This window comes from Nycticebus coucang, chromosome 16, assembly GCF_027406575.1.
Source record: "Nycticebus coucang isolate mNycCou1 chromosome 16, mNycCou1.pri, whole genome shotgun sequence".
Taxonomy (NCBI): domain Eukaryota; kingdom Metazoa; phylum Chordata; class Mammalia; order Primates; family Lorisidae; genus Nycticebus; species Nycticebus coucang.
The window spans coordinates 55,724,869-55,742,623 of NC_069795.1; positions in this window are offsets into that span (position 1 = coordinate 55,724,869).

Below are 17,755 nucleotides of genomic sequence, written 5' to 3' on the forward strand. Positions count from 1 at the left end.
CTCCAAGAAAGCATAGGAAAAACACTAGAAGATATTGGCCTGGTGGAAGACTTCACGAAGAAGACTGCCATGGCAATTGCAACAACAACAAAAATAAACAAATAGGACTTCATTAAACTGAAAAACTTCTGTACAGCTAAGGAGACAATAACCAAAGCAAAGAGACAACCTACACAATGGGAAAGGATATTTGCATACTTTCAATCAGACAAAAGCCTGATAACTAGGATCTATAGAGAACTCAAATTAACCTACATGAAAAAAGCCAACAATCCCACATATCAATGGGCAAGAGACATGAATAGAACCTTCTCTTAAGATGACAGACGAATGGCTAACAAACACATGAAAACATGTTTATCATCTCTATATATTAGAGAAATGCAAATCAAAACAACCCTGAGATATCATCTAACCTCAGTGAGAATGGACCACATTACAAAATCTCAAAACTGCAGATGCTGGCGTGGATGTGGAGAGAAGGGAACACTTTTACACTGCTGGTGGAACTGCAAACTAGTACAACCTTTCGGGAAGGAAGTATGGAGAAACCTCAAAGCACTCAAGCTAGACCTCCCATTTGATCCTGCAATCCCATTACTGGGCATCTACCCAGAAGGAAAAAATCCTTTTATCATAAGGACACTTGTACTAGACTGTTTATTGGAGCTCAATTTACAATTGCCAAATTGTGGAAACAGCCTAAATGCCCACCAACCCAGGAATGGATTAACAAGCTGTGGTATATGTATACCATGGAATACTATTCAGCCATTAAAAAAAATGGAGACTTTACATCCTTCGTATTAACCTGGATGGAAGTGGAAGACATTATTCTTAGTAAAGCATCACAAGAATGGAGAAGCATGGATCCTATGTACTCAATTTTGATATGAGGACAATTAATGACAATTAAGGTTATGGGGGGAAGCAGAAAGAGGGACGGACGGAGGGGGGTGGGGCCTTGGTGTGTGTCACACTTTATGGGGGCAAGACATGCTTGCAAGAGGGACTTTACCTAACAATTGCAATCAGTGTAACCTGGCTTATTGAACCCTCAATGAATCCCCAACAATAAAAAGTAAATAAATAAATAAATAAAAATAAAAAAATAAAATATTAGCACAGTAAAGTGTCTAGTACACTGGGTTATTATGAAAATCAAAAGGATTAATACAACTTAAAAGCTAGACCATCATGACCACTCCATAAAAAATAAATCACTATTATTAGAAATTACATGTATATGTTACATACACAATTACCCAATTTTTACAATAATTCTCCTATCTTTAAAACTTATCTTCAGTACCAAAATGAATTTTTCAGAACCATATTCCCAGAAGTATGCAAGTAATAAGTCTTAGAATAGGCATGGAGACAAAAAGTATTTCCTGAAGAAACAAATAAAACAATATGGAGAGGGAGGGATGGGTAAATACTGCACTTTGATTATTAAGCTCTCAAGAGAAAAATTCATGAAGGGAATGAGATTGCAACAACTCTCATTTAGTCCCTTCAAAACTTAAAGAAATGGGCTGGGCATGGTAGCTCACATCTGTAATCCTAGCACTCTAGGAAGCCAAGGTGGGTGGATTGTTTTAACTCAGGAGTTTGAGACCAGCCTGAGCACAAGTGAGAAACCCATCTCAACTAAAAAATAGAAAACCTAGCCGGGTGTTGTGGCAGACACCTTTAGTTCCAGCTACTTGGGAGGGTGAAGCAAGAGGATTGCTCAAGCACCCAAGAATTTGAGGTTGTTGTGAGCTATAATGATACCACCACACTCTACCAAGGCAGCAGAGTAATACTCTGCCTCAAAAAACAAACAAACAAACAAAAAACTTTAAAAAATGCATTGATCCAATGTCTACAATGTGTTCCAAGAAAATGTGTGGAAAAATTTCTAGATTAGGCACAAGCGTCACTTGACAACTTTCCCCAAACAATTTAAGAGGAGTCAGTAAAGCCAAGAGGAACTAGGAAAAGGGCTCTTCGAAGAAGAAATTTGAATCTTCCAAAAATACATCTATAAAAGTAAAGACATGGGCGTGCATGTGGGGAGAGGAGTAATGGCACAGTTAATAAGAGCAGAGAAGAGAGATTTCACCTCCTTGTCCACAAAGGTTAGAGCTGTAGAGAATAACAAGCCACTAGTGTGACCTAACAATGTAGGGAGCAAGCCTCTTGAGAAAAGTACAAGGAGCAGCACAGGTCAGAGGGAGCCCACCTCCAAAATGCCCTCTGCACTCATGATCTTATTGTTGAAACCTGCAACAGTAGCATGAACAAGAAAAGCAATTCAAAATTTAAGGAGCTTGGCAGTGTGGCTGAGAGGATGGGCTGGTCAGGCTGATGTGTCACGGGCTAAAATTTAATAAATTTTGTTTACTTCTGATCCTACTTCTAGAAGAACTTATAGTGAGAGTTCTTGCTAGACATAGTACATGAAAACAAAAGAATGGTGGGTGATTCCATGTAAGGGAACTTTGCAATAAAATCATAACCTAAAAATAATTCCTAAGAATTTTTAATAGCAAATTTATCCAGCTTTATCAAGTAGCCTACAGTTTACCTACGTACACAGTGTGACAAATACAGAACAGAAATTATGTGGGGAAGACATGCTTAAGCCAGCAATCTAATTATACCTATGCTGCAGATTGTAGCTACATAGGCACTGTGTTTATATTAATAGTTGGTCCCCTTAGGCTTGGTGCAGCTAAGGCGCCAGCCACATACACCTGAGCTGGCGGGTTTGAATCCAGCCTGGGGCCTGCCAAACAACAATGATGGCTGCAACCAAAAAATAGCCAGGTATTGTGGTGGGTGCCTGTAGTCCCAGCTACTTGGGAGGCGCAGGCAGGAGACTCACTTGACCCTAGAAGTTGGAGGTTGCTGTGAGCTGTGATGCCACAGCACTCTACCCAGGATGACAGCTTGAGACTCTGTCTCAAAAAAAAAAAAAAATAGTTGGTCCCCTTAAAGAGGTAAGAGAGTCTCTGGTGGTGATGGGCTGGTTGGGAAGACAGATGTGTGAACATGTCCTTATTTAAACCTTCCAATGTCATTTCCTCAGTGAGGCTTTCTCAAGTACCCTTATAGAAAATAGGTGCCCAGCATTCACTCCTCTATCACAGAACATATGCATGAATAAATTTATAAAGTTTACTTATTTTTATTTGATTATTTTCTTTTTCATTAAATGGAACGTAAGGTTTATGAGACAGAGGTAATAACTGTTTTGAGAGGCACTAGAGCATGATTGAGAGCCCAGATTTGAGGGCTAAACATGCTGAGTGTGGACATTGGCTCTGTCATGTACTAGAATTACAGTCTTGGGCATACTGCTTAGCCTCTCTCTGTTACTTCACCTGTAAAATAATGATATTAATCTGACATATGTATCTTAAAGTATAATAACAGACATCTATGTGGTAGATTTTGATCACTACACATGATCTACAACTTATAATGTTATGACCTGTGATTTTTCAACATTATAATGGTGCAGAATCAATATGCATTCAATAGAAATCATACTGAACTTTGTATTTTAACTTTATCCAAGGCTAGTAGATATGTGTTAAAGGTATTCTTATATGAGATATCTAACATCTTATCATAAAACAGGCTTTGTGTTGGGTGATTTTGCCCAATTGTAGGCTAATATAAGTGCTCTGAGAACACTTGAAGTAGGTTAACCTAAGCTATCATGTTCAGTAGGTTAGGTGTACTAAATGCGTTTCAACATAAGATATTTTCAACTTATGGTGTGTTTGAGAGCATAACCTCATCATAAGTCAAGAATATTTACATAAGCAATAATATTAATGTTTAATACTTTATTTAATGCCCAGCACATTCTAATTTTTAATTAAATGTATAATATTTATAATGAAGTATTCCTTTGAAAATAATTAAAACTGCTCAAAGTGCCTGTATATGTTAAGTTTATACATGGGACATTATGGACTATCTTTAAGCCTAGCACTGCTTTTGGCATTGTGGGAACCACTGTTTCTGCTGAATTCAGTGCTTCCCAACCTATGGACCGCAGAGTTAATGAAAAGCATCTTCAAATCCATAGTACACCAGGTATAGTTAATTGACTGAATAAATTTGTCTTGCATTTGATTATTTCTCAATTATATGGAATTGTAATTAGTCAAGCATAAATGCATTTAAATCCATTACTGAGTTCAATGGAACCATTTTTGTTTTGTAGTTCCTCAGCAACTGACTAAAAAACTACAACTAGTTATCTCCTGGGATTCTGTAAAGTTTGATTTAAAAGGAAACTTTATACCTGCAAAGGTTGAGAACCACAGGTCTAGGTCATGCTACATCACCGAAATGTCATCTTTCCCTTCTTGAGCTTCCTGGCAAGCAGCAAAGGGCACTCAAGTCAAGAATATACAAATGCTCCCGCTGCTCCTGCTAAGCCTCCTCTTCTGAAGGGCTCCGAGCACCATTGTCTGAGTATGTCCACATTTGTGAATTCTATTTCAGCAAAAAAGTCAGGCCTTTGGCTAGAAACAGCTTACACAACTGTGGACAAGATTGCCTTCTTTTTTAATGCAGACAAATTGATTTTGAGAGAAAGTAGTTGATCACAAGGCTTATACTGTTCCAATGTTTCCAAATTCCAGTGGTGTCTTTGTAAATATTCACCTTCTCTTAGAGGTTTTTCTGGTTGGTGCTAAAATACTAGCAATGTCATCCATTAACCACTCACTATTATTATAGGCACATTCCAACATTTATGCAACAAAAATATGTCTACACTCTGCCATAGACATCAGAGGTGAAATGGTGAGCATGAGAAACATAGTAAATTCATAGAGGAACTCTCTTATTAAGAGGAAGGCTCTGATCTCCTTTTAGATTCCAGTTTTGTGGAAATTTCTGAATAAGGGATATCCTGTTAAGAAGATGTAAGTTCTATGTTATCTATACTCATTTGTGTGAACATAATAATAAAAGTTAAGGCATCAGCCCTTCAGTTATCTGTATCACCATCAGTGGTGGAGACAAGACACAGGCGGAGCCAGTTCAATGAGTTTATAAAATCCAATTTCATTTTTTTTCTCCTTTTGAAAACATAAAACCTCATTTCCAAATTGCTCTTGATATTAGGTCATGGATGTGTGATTAATTTGTCCTGTGATGTTAATGGAATTATAAGTGAAATTAACTTCTAATGAAATTAACTTCTTACAGTCAAAAGTTACAAGTGACCTGAAAATCATTTGTGCATTGTGGCTAAATTCACATGAATGAAAAAAAAAACATTTATATGTTAGGTCACTGTTATTTCATGTCATAATTTTCTACCTAACTACCACACAGTGTGTTCTAAACAAAAAGTTACATTTCAAAATAAACTGAAGATTTGTCATTAGGCAAAAGTGCATTGGCTCCAGTATTTAAAAACTGGTTTTAAATACTATATTCAGATTTCATGATTGAGATCTTTGGAAAGTTAAGTAACTTCTGAATCTTAGTTTGTGTTTTTCTATAAAATGTATAGAATATCATATGCTGTGCAGGATTACTGTGAACTTGAACTTAAAGTCAGGTAGCTAAATGAATACCCAGGGTGAGGAGTGTGTCTTCACACTTCTTCAGATACATAAAACAGTTGAGTGAATGCTAGTTCCTCTCTCTTATATTATTTCTAATAAATATAATTAGATGACCAATTACTTATATGTTTAGGATAATAATGTTTCAAGGATTAAAGGAACTTGAAAAACACCTAATCTAGACCCTTGTTTTCAGAAATGAACAAACTGAGGTAGACAAGAAAGTAACATTGCCTGCAGGGGGTATGTTCTTTTAGACCATCTGGTGTTCCTTTATATCAGGGACCATAGCATCAGAATGTGGAATTTAGAGAGTTATTCATCTGCAAGTTTTATTTTATTTTATTTATTTATTTTTTGAGACAGAATCTCAAGCTGTCATCCTGGGTAGAGTGCTGTGGTGTCACAGCTCACAGTAACCTCAAACTCTTGGACTCAAGTGATTATCTTGCCTCAGCCTCCCAAAGAGCTGGGATTACAGATGCCCACCACAAGGCCTGGTTATTTTGTTGTTGTTGTTGCCATTGTTGTTTTAGCTGGCCCGGGCCGAGTTTGAACCTGCCAGGCTAGGTGTATGAGGCTGGCGTCCTACCCACTAAGCTATGGGCACTGGGGCACCACTTGCAAGTTTTATTTTCAAGTAGATCCTCAGTTTTGCCCACCTGCACTGAAATTAGAGACACAGATGTTTTGAGCAGCGGTTAGGCATGGTGACCATGAAGCAGTGTTCTCCCTATGCAAAGCCAACTGGCTTGTGGATACACTGACTATACAACAGTGGCTTCATTGGTGTGTCAAGTAAGTTAATTTGTGCAAACAATGTAGCACAAAAGTTTAGACTTTCAACTTCAGATATTTTCAATGTATAGTGTGTTTGTGGGGGCATAAACTCATCATAAATCAAGGAGCATCTATATATAAGCATTAACTTTCATTACCAATGTTAGTTTATTCAATTCCCAATGTGTTCTAATTTCTAATTAAATGCATAATATTTATAATCAAGTGCTCTTTAGTTGAAACTGTTCAATGATCATCTGTCAACCGTATTTTGGAACATTGTATACGGTCTTTAAGCCCAGCACTGCCTCTGGCCCTCACCAATACAGACTTTGGTCTGGATTCTAGTATCACTATCTTCTAAATCTAGAGCCCTGTGCAGTTTTACCACTTTTTTAGGTTCCAATTCTCAGATTCTTCCTCTTTGAAATCAAGGTAAGAGTATTTGCTACATAGAATTTTTCTGAGTATTAAATGAGGTGAGGTTTCTAAAAATCACCTCATCCAGTGTCTGACAAACAGTAAACATCTTACTAATGATAATTGTTATGAGGTGCAGAGAATCCATTCCTCTCAATATAATCACACAAAAGACAAAGCTGTGTATAAATATTCATACTCACATATATATTATGAATGAAAACATGTTACATCTGCTAAATAATTTATTTTGGAACCTCTGTGGAAATATTATTACAATTGAATTACCACACAGACTTCCACAGTTGGCAAACATGAATAAGACCTGACGTTAACATTAAAATTAAAATTTACACAAACTAAATTTTCAAAAACATTTAAAATGTTAGTATAAACGCTAAAAGCAACTCATTAAATGAAAAAATTTTCTCTGCCTTCTTAAATACGGTATTTCCAAATTTCACATTTCATAGATTACTTACGATTACCATGACATCAACTCTACATGCCATATCTGCTCTTGATGTGGGATACAGAAAGTTAGGAGTGTGGATTCAAGACATCTCCAGATGCCTGCTTTCTGTATAAAGTCAATGATTAGCATGATTTTTGTTCGTTTGCATTTTTCTTGTGAAATTGAAGTGAATAATGTTAAGCTGTCTATGCTTCAGGGCAATAGTACACTACTAACTTTTCAAAGAATAAATTAATAGATTAAAGACTGAAATGATCAGCCCTGAACTATTTTACTCACCCTCCAGAAAATTATCTTCTTTGCTTGTGCTTCCAGGATCTTTTGAATTGTCAGCACCATTCAAAACATTTCTTACAATTTCACCACGGATGTCATTGCCTATTGTCTCCATTACTTCTCATGCTGCCCTCTCCAGGCCTGAACCAAATGAATAAAACTGACTGTATAATTGTGCATTAATGTCTGGAATAATTCTCAATTCTGTAACAGGTATGAGTTCGAAGACACTTTTATGTCTACTGAGTTAATATTTTCCCTACCCAACCTCTTGGTCCCCTTTCATGGCACAGTATAAATTCTTAATTTATACTCCAGTTTTTTGACTAGGATGGGATCTTGTTTCTGAGCGCCAACAATCACAACAGGGTTCTAAAACATTCCCAATTGCCATAGGAATTGAGCTCTTCGTACCTTCTGCCAGAAACTAACTGGCTAGAATCCTGCTTAAGCCCAGCTGGGCTTACACACTCCAGAAGCCATCAAATTCCCATCCACCTCTTGGGTGTAGCACTACTACTGGGAAATGCCACTGCTGGGTCTCAACCACCTGATCTAAATCTTGGGCTATCAATTCAAATCCAGATGGAGAGTAAATTTGCTCCTTCAGCTTCAATCCTGAATCTGTTTCCTGCCACCTTGCTTGAAGGCCAACTCTACAGCTAGGAAGTTTTCCTATTCCTGGCATTGCCTATTCCTAACTTATTATTCTCTTCCCACAAGTCAAATAATTGGTGCCCATTGTACCACTTGATTGTGCCCTACCAAGTTTATTACAATGAATACCTTTGGCAGACTAATGCTGTCTTTTTTATCCCTGGCATTTAATACAGTGCCAATGAAAAGTACCATCAGGCATACCAAATATTTTTCTGGGACATTTTGGGGTCATTTCCAAGTGTCTAATGCCTTACCAGCAAAATAATATAAGATTCTCTGGAGCTAGAACAAAAAAGAATGTGTATAGTTGATGCTGTGCACCGTCTTCTGGGAGCTCCGAAGAAGACATTTCTGGAGTTTGTGCATTACCCCACTTCCCAGCTCCTGGTCTTCCCCCTGCTTTTTCCTGTCCCATCCTTTCCCACTGTTCCTACTTGGCTTCACTTTTTTCTTTCTACTCTCATGCTGCAATTAACACTTTCATAACATAACTTTGCACACTTGACAAATTCTTGAACTGGACTTGAAGAGACTGTTTCAACAATTTTTAAATCAGTTAAGATGAAGCAATTGATGATGCCCTAAGAAAACACTTTGGTTTACATTCCCTGTTGAAAGAACACAATTTCTATACTGTTCAAAGTTATGATAAGACTATTGGTGGCTTTGGGAGGGGTAAGAAGCTGAGATGAGTCTGGAGGGAGAGTAAAAAAGAAGGAAATAGATAAAAAGAGGTAGAGAGAGAACTGGAAGTTTTTCAGGCAAATCAGAGGAACAGTTGGTGGGGAGGAAAAGATGTATTAAACTATGCCCAAGCACAATGCCATCCCCTTCCAAATGTAACATGGTCTGCTGATTATGGCTGAAAACCCACAACTCTTTTTTCTTTGACTCTTATTTTCACTGTTATAGTCTTCTCAGGTAGACATAATTACCTTTTGGGGTTTCATCACCATTTGGTAAAATTACAGCATCTCCATTTCTAAACGCTTTATTTCCAAAAAGGAATCTAAAACCTTATTCTTTTAATATTTGGCAGGTGTTAGCTATTAGCTAACTATTTTTCCTACAGGATGGCATAATTAACCTAAATATGTTACGTTCTTATTACTTGATGTCCTATAACTGAAAGTTTAAAAAATCAGGCTTAATTTAATAACAAACTAGCATTTTACATTATCATTTAATTATAATCCTAGCATCTTGCCAAATCCACCCAAGTTTCCTTTTCAAACATAATAGCTACCTATTATGCCCATTAAATTTTACCCTGCAGCAGGTAACAGTTTTGTTGTCAGCCCAGACTTTAGGAAAAAAAAAAAAAAGAAGAAAATTATCAAATTAAGTATGCTGTGTCTTTCTTCAAGGCAGACTGTCTTTTTATTTCATGTTCACATAAGCCACTAAAAATTGTTGGCTGATGCTCTCTGTGAGCATTGCTGTAAAGATGAGGGAAAGTAAGAGGCTCCTTATGTGAACTGCTAATGAACACATGCCATCCCTGTGTAGACCATGAAAAAAAAGAAAGAAAGAAAAAAAGAGGTTCCTTGATCTCAGGAACAATGGTGTGTGGGGAATGGCTCCATGTGGATTCAGTAGGACAGGTGGTGCTTAGATTTTAGATTTTGAAGTTTAGTTATATCAACTCAGCCAGGGAGATCAAGACTTAGCAAATGAAAAAGTAACCAAACCATGAGCAGGCTGCTTAATAAACGTGATGCCAATTGGTTAATTCACAATGAGAAACATAACCATTGAATGAAAGAATAGTCTTCTCCATTACCCAGGATAATCCCTGTCCATAAGGAAGGTGGCTTTTATAAATAATTGTTTACCAAAAGATAACAATGTGAGCATGGACTCAGAGCAAATGGGAAAACATGATAAAAAAACAATAACACCTGTTCATTCTGCTGCTTATGATACTCCACCTCACAGACCGCAAATTTCTCTCTGAAAAGCCTCACGTAGTAAATATTTTCAGCAATACAGGACATAGTCTCTGTCTCCACTATTCAACTGTGCCATTGTAGTGTGAAGCAGCTGTAGAAAAAGCAAGTAAATAAATGGGCAAGGCTATTTCCCAGGGAAACTTTATAAAAACAAAAAAAAACAAACAAACAACAACAAAAAAAAACACAGGCATCTGGCCAGATTTTACCCTGGTCTACACTACATCCATGTGTACCCTCTATATGAGATTCATCAAAACTTCCTGAGCTAGCACTCATCTATTTTATGGGTAAAGAAGTTAAGATTCAAGGAAATTAAGTGACTAACTAGAGTGATACAAGTAAATAATGCAATGAATTCCTCAAACCCGGTATATTTATTTCCTCTTTTTTTTTTTTCAGAATTTAAAAGTATTTTACAGGAGATAAAGGGAAGAGAGTGGGGGGAATAAATGAGAAAGAGAGAAGAGAGCAGAGAGTGAGAGAAGGAAAGATGGGGTGAGAGAGAGAAAAGGACAGAGAGAATAGCATGGCACCCCAGAGAAAGAAAGGAAGAACGGCAGCCCAGGGATTTCAAGACTTATTCTACTACATCAGAGTTGGGAAGTCTGGAGTTTATTTTACACAGGTAGAGGTAAAAATCTCATTAATTTTTCTGACTTCAGAATAAATAATTTTTTTTCTAATCTTCAGGATATCAGTGTCAGTTGAGACTTATTAGTGTTCCAAAGAGTATAAGGGAAACAACAAAATTTTGAGCCTCTAATACAAATATTTTTCTAAACTCAATGGTTCATACTAAGAGCAGAGTTTGAACATTTATTTTCAGTATGATTCAGCTACACAAAGAAAACAGTTTCTTAATTTTCTAAAAGTACATTTATCTTTTTCACAATCTCCAACCATGCTAGGTAGTTATTTTTTTATTTGTTTGGTTTGATTTGCCAGTCAAAATATTTCTACCTCCTCTGATTTCAATAATCCTTTTTGTCTCTTCAAAGTTAAACTCCCTTTTAGGACTATTTCAAATGTGCCTCTTTCACATAATTTCGTTTTCTTCAGGTAAGTGCTCAGTCTTTCAGATTTCACTCTTTCCTCTTACTTTTCTGAAGTCTGTGCATATGAGAAGAATAGACCTTGTCCTCACAGAAGTCAGTGAGGGAGACATGAGGTGATGGTGAATATACTTGTTCCTTGGTTCTGTGAGGTATTTCTGGATTCCTACCTACTATCTCTTGTGAAAAATCTATGGACTAATCTGGTCCCAAGACTGGTGACTGCGAAGAGGCAACCGACTTCACTAGGCTATTGGTGCATTATGATGGCCCCTGTCAGAACCCACAGTAGCACCATTTTCGCCCAAAGCCCTCACCCACAGGGGCAATTCATCCTGACCCCAGGACTCTGATCTCCATCAGAAATTTCAATATCTCACCATGCTCATGGCTGGAAAGAATCAACATTATTAAAATGTCCATACTACCCAAAGCAATATACAATTTTAATTCAATCCCTATTAAAGCTCCACTGTCATACTTTAAAGATCTCAAAAAAATAATACTTCATTTTATATGGAATCAGAAAAAAACCTCAAATAGCCAAGACGTTACTCAGAAATAAAAACAAAGCAGGAGGAATCACACTACCAGACCTCAGACTATACTATAAATTGATAGTGATCAAAACAGCATGGTTCTGGCACAAAAACAGGTAGATGTATGGAACAGAATAGAGAACCAAGAGATGAACCCACCTACTTAGCATTATTTGATCTTTGACAAACCAATTAAAAAACATTCAGTGGGGAAAAGATTTCCTACTTAACAAATGGTGTTGGGTGAACTGGCTGGCAACCTGTAAAAGACTGAAACTGGACCCACACCTTTCACTATTAACTAACATAGACTCCCACTGGATTAAAGATTTAAACTTAAGACATGAAACTATAAAAATACTAGAATAAAGTGCAGGGAAAACTCTTGAAGAAATCGGCCTGGGCAAATATTTTATGAGGAGGACCCCCCACCCGTGGGCAATTGAAGCAGCATCAAAAATACACTACTGGGACCTGATCAAACTAAGAAGCTTCTGCACGGCCAAGAACACAGTAAGTAAAGCATGCAGACAGCCCTCAGAATGGGAGAAGATATTTGCAGGTTATGTCTCCAACAAAGGTTTAATAACCAGAATCCACAGAGAACTCAAACATGTTAGCAAGAAAAGAACAAGTGATCCCATCTCAGGCTGGGCAAGGGACTTGAAGAGAAACCTCTCTGAAGAAGACAGGTGCAGGGCCTACAGACATATGAAAAAATGCTCATCATCCTTAATCGTCAGAGAAATGCAAATCAAAACTACTTTGAGATATCATCTAACTCCAGTAAGATTAGCCCATATCACAAAATCCCAAAATCAGAGATGTTGGCATGGATGTGGAGAAAAGGGAACACTTTACACGGCTTGTGGGTATGTAAACTAATATGTTCTTTTAGAAAGATGTTTAGAGAGTACTTAGAGATCTAAAAATAGACCTACCATTCGATACTACAATTCCTCTACTAGGTATATACCCAAAAGACCAAAAATCACATTATAACAAAGATATTTGTACCAGAATGTTTATTGCAGCCCAATTCATAATTTCTAAGTCATGGAAGAAGCCCAAATGCCCATCAATCCACGAATGGATTAATAAATCGTGGTATATGTACACCATGGAATATTATGCAGCCTTAAAGAAAGATGGAGACTTTACCTCTTTCATGTTTACATGAAGGGAGCTGGAACATATTCTTCTTAATAAAGTATCTCAAGAATGGAAGAAAAAGTATCCAGTGTACTCAGCCCTACTATGAAACTAATTTATAGCTTTCGTATGAAAGCTATAACCCAATTATAGCCTACAAATATGGGGAAAGGGAGAAGAGGGGAGTGGGGAGGATGAGTGGAGGGAGGGTAATTGGTGGGACCACACCTATGGTACATCTTACAATGGTACAGGTGAAACTTACTAAATGTAGAATATAAATGTCTTAACACAATAACTAAGAAAAAGCCAGGAAGGCTATGTTAACCTGTGTGATGAAAATTTGTCAAATGGTATATAAAACCAGTGTATGGTGAAAAAAAAGAATAAATAAACAAATAAATAAATGTTTTAACACAATAACTAAGAAAATACCAGGAAGGCTATGTTAACCAGTGTGATGAAAATATTTCAAATTGTATATAAAGTATGTTACCCCATCATTGCATTAATGTACACAGCTATGATTTAATTATTTTAAAAAATTCTCGATATCTCTTCATCACTTCACCAAGGAATGCTGGTATTCCAGAATGCCTGAAGATTGTATATCAAGCTATGTTACAGAAAGGACATGTATAACTGTCACGTGGCATGTTACAAGTGTAAGTGGCTGAACTCCCCACTGAGGCTCAAAGACTTCTATTAAGTAACTTAGGAGAGCTTGAGCAGGGAATGGACTCAGGCCCTCTCAATCTTATGCAAATATAGCCAAAGTCGACTCTTCTTTACAAATGTAGGTGGATAATAAGAGCCTGCCTGCATTACACTCCCTCTTCTCTCTCTCCTCCTCTCTGCCATCTTCTCCCCACCAACTAGCAGGAATCCAAGCAGCAGATTCTCTCTCTATCTCTCCATTCAACTTTCCCCCCAGTGTCCCTGCTTCATGATAAGGACCAGCTGAAAATGGAGCTCTGCCACCAAGTGTAATAGGCCTCACTTGTGTGATGCCTCAGGAGGAGGTAGAAGGATAAACAGAAGTCTTCTGTTTAACAAAGTCTGACTTTCAAAACTGTTGTTGTCTGTAAACTTTGTGAATTTCTATTTTTACAAATAGAAAAGAGGTGGGTGTGTGCACCCACCACACCCTATGTATGTGTGCCAGGCCCAATAACCAGTCCGGCATTTGTACCCCCAGCAAAACCATACCACCAGAATGGTGGTAATATCAGAAGCTGAATATTAATTGACTTTCTCTTTCATTTGCCCTTCTGGCATTCTTATATTTCTCTAAGATAGATGCCTAAAGGTAGCGAGGAAATTAAATATGAATATACATCATACACACACTCACAGAGACACTTAAAAATACATGTGTACAAAAAGATATATATTTATACTTTAAAAATATAAACCAGAATGACATTATCAAGGTGGTGTGGCACTGTTCTCCCTACTTTCACAATGAATAACAATGATATGTTTAAACCGCAGTGACTGACGAAGCATACTACAGAGCAACAGGGGAGCACAGATGTCCAGGATAGGACCACAGACAGGGGAGCAAGTTGCCCTGTCTCTACCACACTGTCTCCCCCACAGGGATGGGCTTAGAATCAGGGTGGATTGCTTTTTATACAGAAAATTAAGCTGGAGGTTCCCAATGGTCCCCACTGCCACCATACATGCCACTGGTTCCTGCGACAGGAAAGCCTCTCAAGTATTATAGGCCCTGAATCCAATTTGGAGAGTTGTCAGAAATCTACTCACTGCATGGCTCAGAGTAGGAATCGCCTTGTACATCCCTGAGATCTAAGCTGATATGTTGTAGTCATCTCGAACTGGACCCAAGCATCTACCATGGAGCCCAATAGCCACTGACTGTCCATTCTTGAGGCTGTATAATCATTCTACCATGTTCACATGGGTGCCTGCAGTGCCTCGATCCTGGCTATGTGGAGTGTATACCCAACAAACAAATGAGACCACAGTGTCCAAACCCACACAGCCCCTCACCTCACCAGCCAGTGGGAGGCAGCTCTGCCTCCCCAGTAAGACCACCACACACCCAGTCAAACAACTGTGCCCATGGGAGCCTGCACCTAACCTAATGGCCAGGCTGGTAGCAGTCCTACCTCCCCATAGAGATCACCACACAGCCACATGCCACCACACCCTATGTGTCCCAGGCCCCATGACCAGTCCGGCATTTGTAACCCCAGCAAAACCATACCACCATCATCACAAATCCTAAAGCCCAGGCCACTGAGGCAGTCACAAACATTGCTAACGAGCATTATAGATAAGAAAACTGAATAAACACCACACTACTGAGTCCACGTAGAACCAAAGACAGAGGCACCACACCCAACCAACATCCTAGGACCATCTACAGAAAAAGTCTCTCATTATGAGAACTACTCCATAAAATTGAAAAGGTGACTATCCACTAAATATGCAGATATCAACATAGGGACACATGAAACAAAAAAGCAAGGAAACAAGACATGTCCCAAAGGAATTCAGTAAGTCTCCAGTGACAGACCTCAAAGAAAAGAAGAAATACTTCGTGATATCGAGTTAGGCAAGGAATTTTGAATAAGACCTCAAAAGCATAGGGAACAAAATAAATAACAGACAATTGAGATTACATCAAACTGAAAAGCTTTTGCACAAGAAAGGAAATAATTGCCAGAGTGAAGAGACAACCTACACAATAAAAGGAAATATTTGCAAACTATACATCTGACAAGGTGCTAATATCCAGAATATATAAGAAACTTAACTCAATGGAAAAAAATGCTATTAAGAAATGGGCAAAAGATCTTAATAGACATTCCTCAAAAGAAGGCATACATACCAACAGCCAACAGGCATATGAAAAAATGCTCAGCATCACTAAGCACAGGGAAATGCCAATCAAAACCACATGAGATACCACCTCACTCCAGTTAGAATAGCTAGCGTTAAAAAAAAACAAAAGAAAACAAGTGTTGGTAAGGTTGTAGAGAAAAGGGAACACTTATACACAGTTGTCTGAATTGTAAATTAGTGCAGCCATTATGGAAAACATTATGGAGGTTCCTCAAAAAATCAAAAATATAAGTATTGTATCATCTAGCAATTGCACTATTGCATATACATATCCAAAGAACATGAAATCAGAATGTAGCCCCTTGTTTATTGTAGCTCTCTTTACAAGAGCCGAGATTTTGAATCACCTTAAGTGTCCAACAGCAAATGAATAAACTGTGGTGTATATACAGTACAGAATACTATTCGGGTGTTAAAAAGAATGGAATCCCATCATTCATGACAATATCAATGGACCTGGAGAGCATATTTAAGGAAATAAGCCAGGCACAGAAAGACAAATAATGCATGACCTCACTCATACGTGGAAACTAAAAACTTGAAAGAGGTAATATTATAGATGCAGAAAGCAGAACAGTGGTTACAGAGACTGAAAAGGGGTGGGGGAAAAATGGGGAGAGGGTGTTCACGCAGAGTATCATAATCCACCTTGGACACTCAGAAGGGAAAGGGCAGTGGGAGGTGGGGGTGAAGACTAAAAATTACTTATCAGGTGCAATAAAGACTAGTCAGGCAATGAGTTCATCACTATGCAATCAATCTGTGTAACTCAAAATCATTTGTACCCTTACATCTACAGAAATAAGAAAAGAGTTGATACCATAGATGTAGAGAGTAGAAGAGTGGCTACCAGAGGGGAGGGAAGGCAGAGAGAGGAAGATGGGGAGAGGGTGGTCAATGGTACAAAGTTACAATAGATGGGAGGAGTAAGTTCTGCTGTTCTATTGCACAGGAGGGTACCTGGGGCTAACAGCAAGGTATTACTTATAAAACAGCTAGAAGAGAGGTTTTTGACACTTTTCAACACAAAGAAATGATAAATTACAAGGTGACAGATATGCTAATGTCCTAATTTCACCTTTCTGTAATATACATATGCATGAAAATGTCAAATTGTACATCATAAATATGTACAATTACAACATGTCATTAAAAGATAAAATATATGTGAACTATATTACGCTCTCACCGTTAGTTACTAGCATATTTTTATAATATTAAATTCCCATATTCGTAAAACATTTTTCATTTCTTATAGTATATTTCTTTATACTATAAGTTGTGTGCTACTTTTGTGTGTGTGTGTGCGCTATTAGATGATCCAAAAATAAATACATTAAGCCATTTTCAAATACAGCATTGAACTGTACAGAAACAAATCATTGATTGCTTTAACAGCAGTAATAAAGGACTGCACATTTTTGTCTCTTCAGTAGATTATACTTAAATCCTAGCCCTCACTCCATAGAATTTTGCAAATAGATAAGGGAGGAGTTGTTTAGAAAAAATTATACAAGCTAGCCAAAGTAGCAGAATAAGATGTGTATTTGAAATTCCTAGATGAGAACACAGGCCACTGAATTAAAATATGGCACTTCCTAAAAACCTAACAAATCAAAATTTCAGTCTTGGAAAGACAAGAGGTCATTTTATCCCCTTTACTTTCTAGAGTTGAGAGTGAAATAATTTCATCCAACTCGTGGCTTCATAATAAGCATCTTCTGTGCTCCATTCCATAATTTGACTATTTTATAAGCAGAAAAATTACATTAATTTTGCAAAACACTTTTTTTCATTTCTTTATTTTTATTTTCTTATTTTTTTTTATTAAATCATAGCTGTGTACATTAATGTGATCATGGGGCACCATATACTGGTTTGATAGACCATTTGACACATTTTCATCACACTGGTTAACATGGCCTTCCTGGCATTTTCTTAGTTATTGTGTTAAGACATTTACATTCTACATTTACTAAGTTTC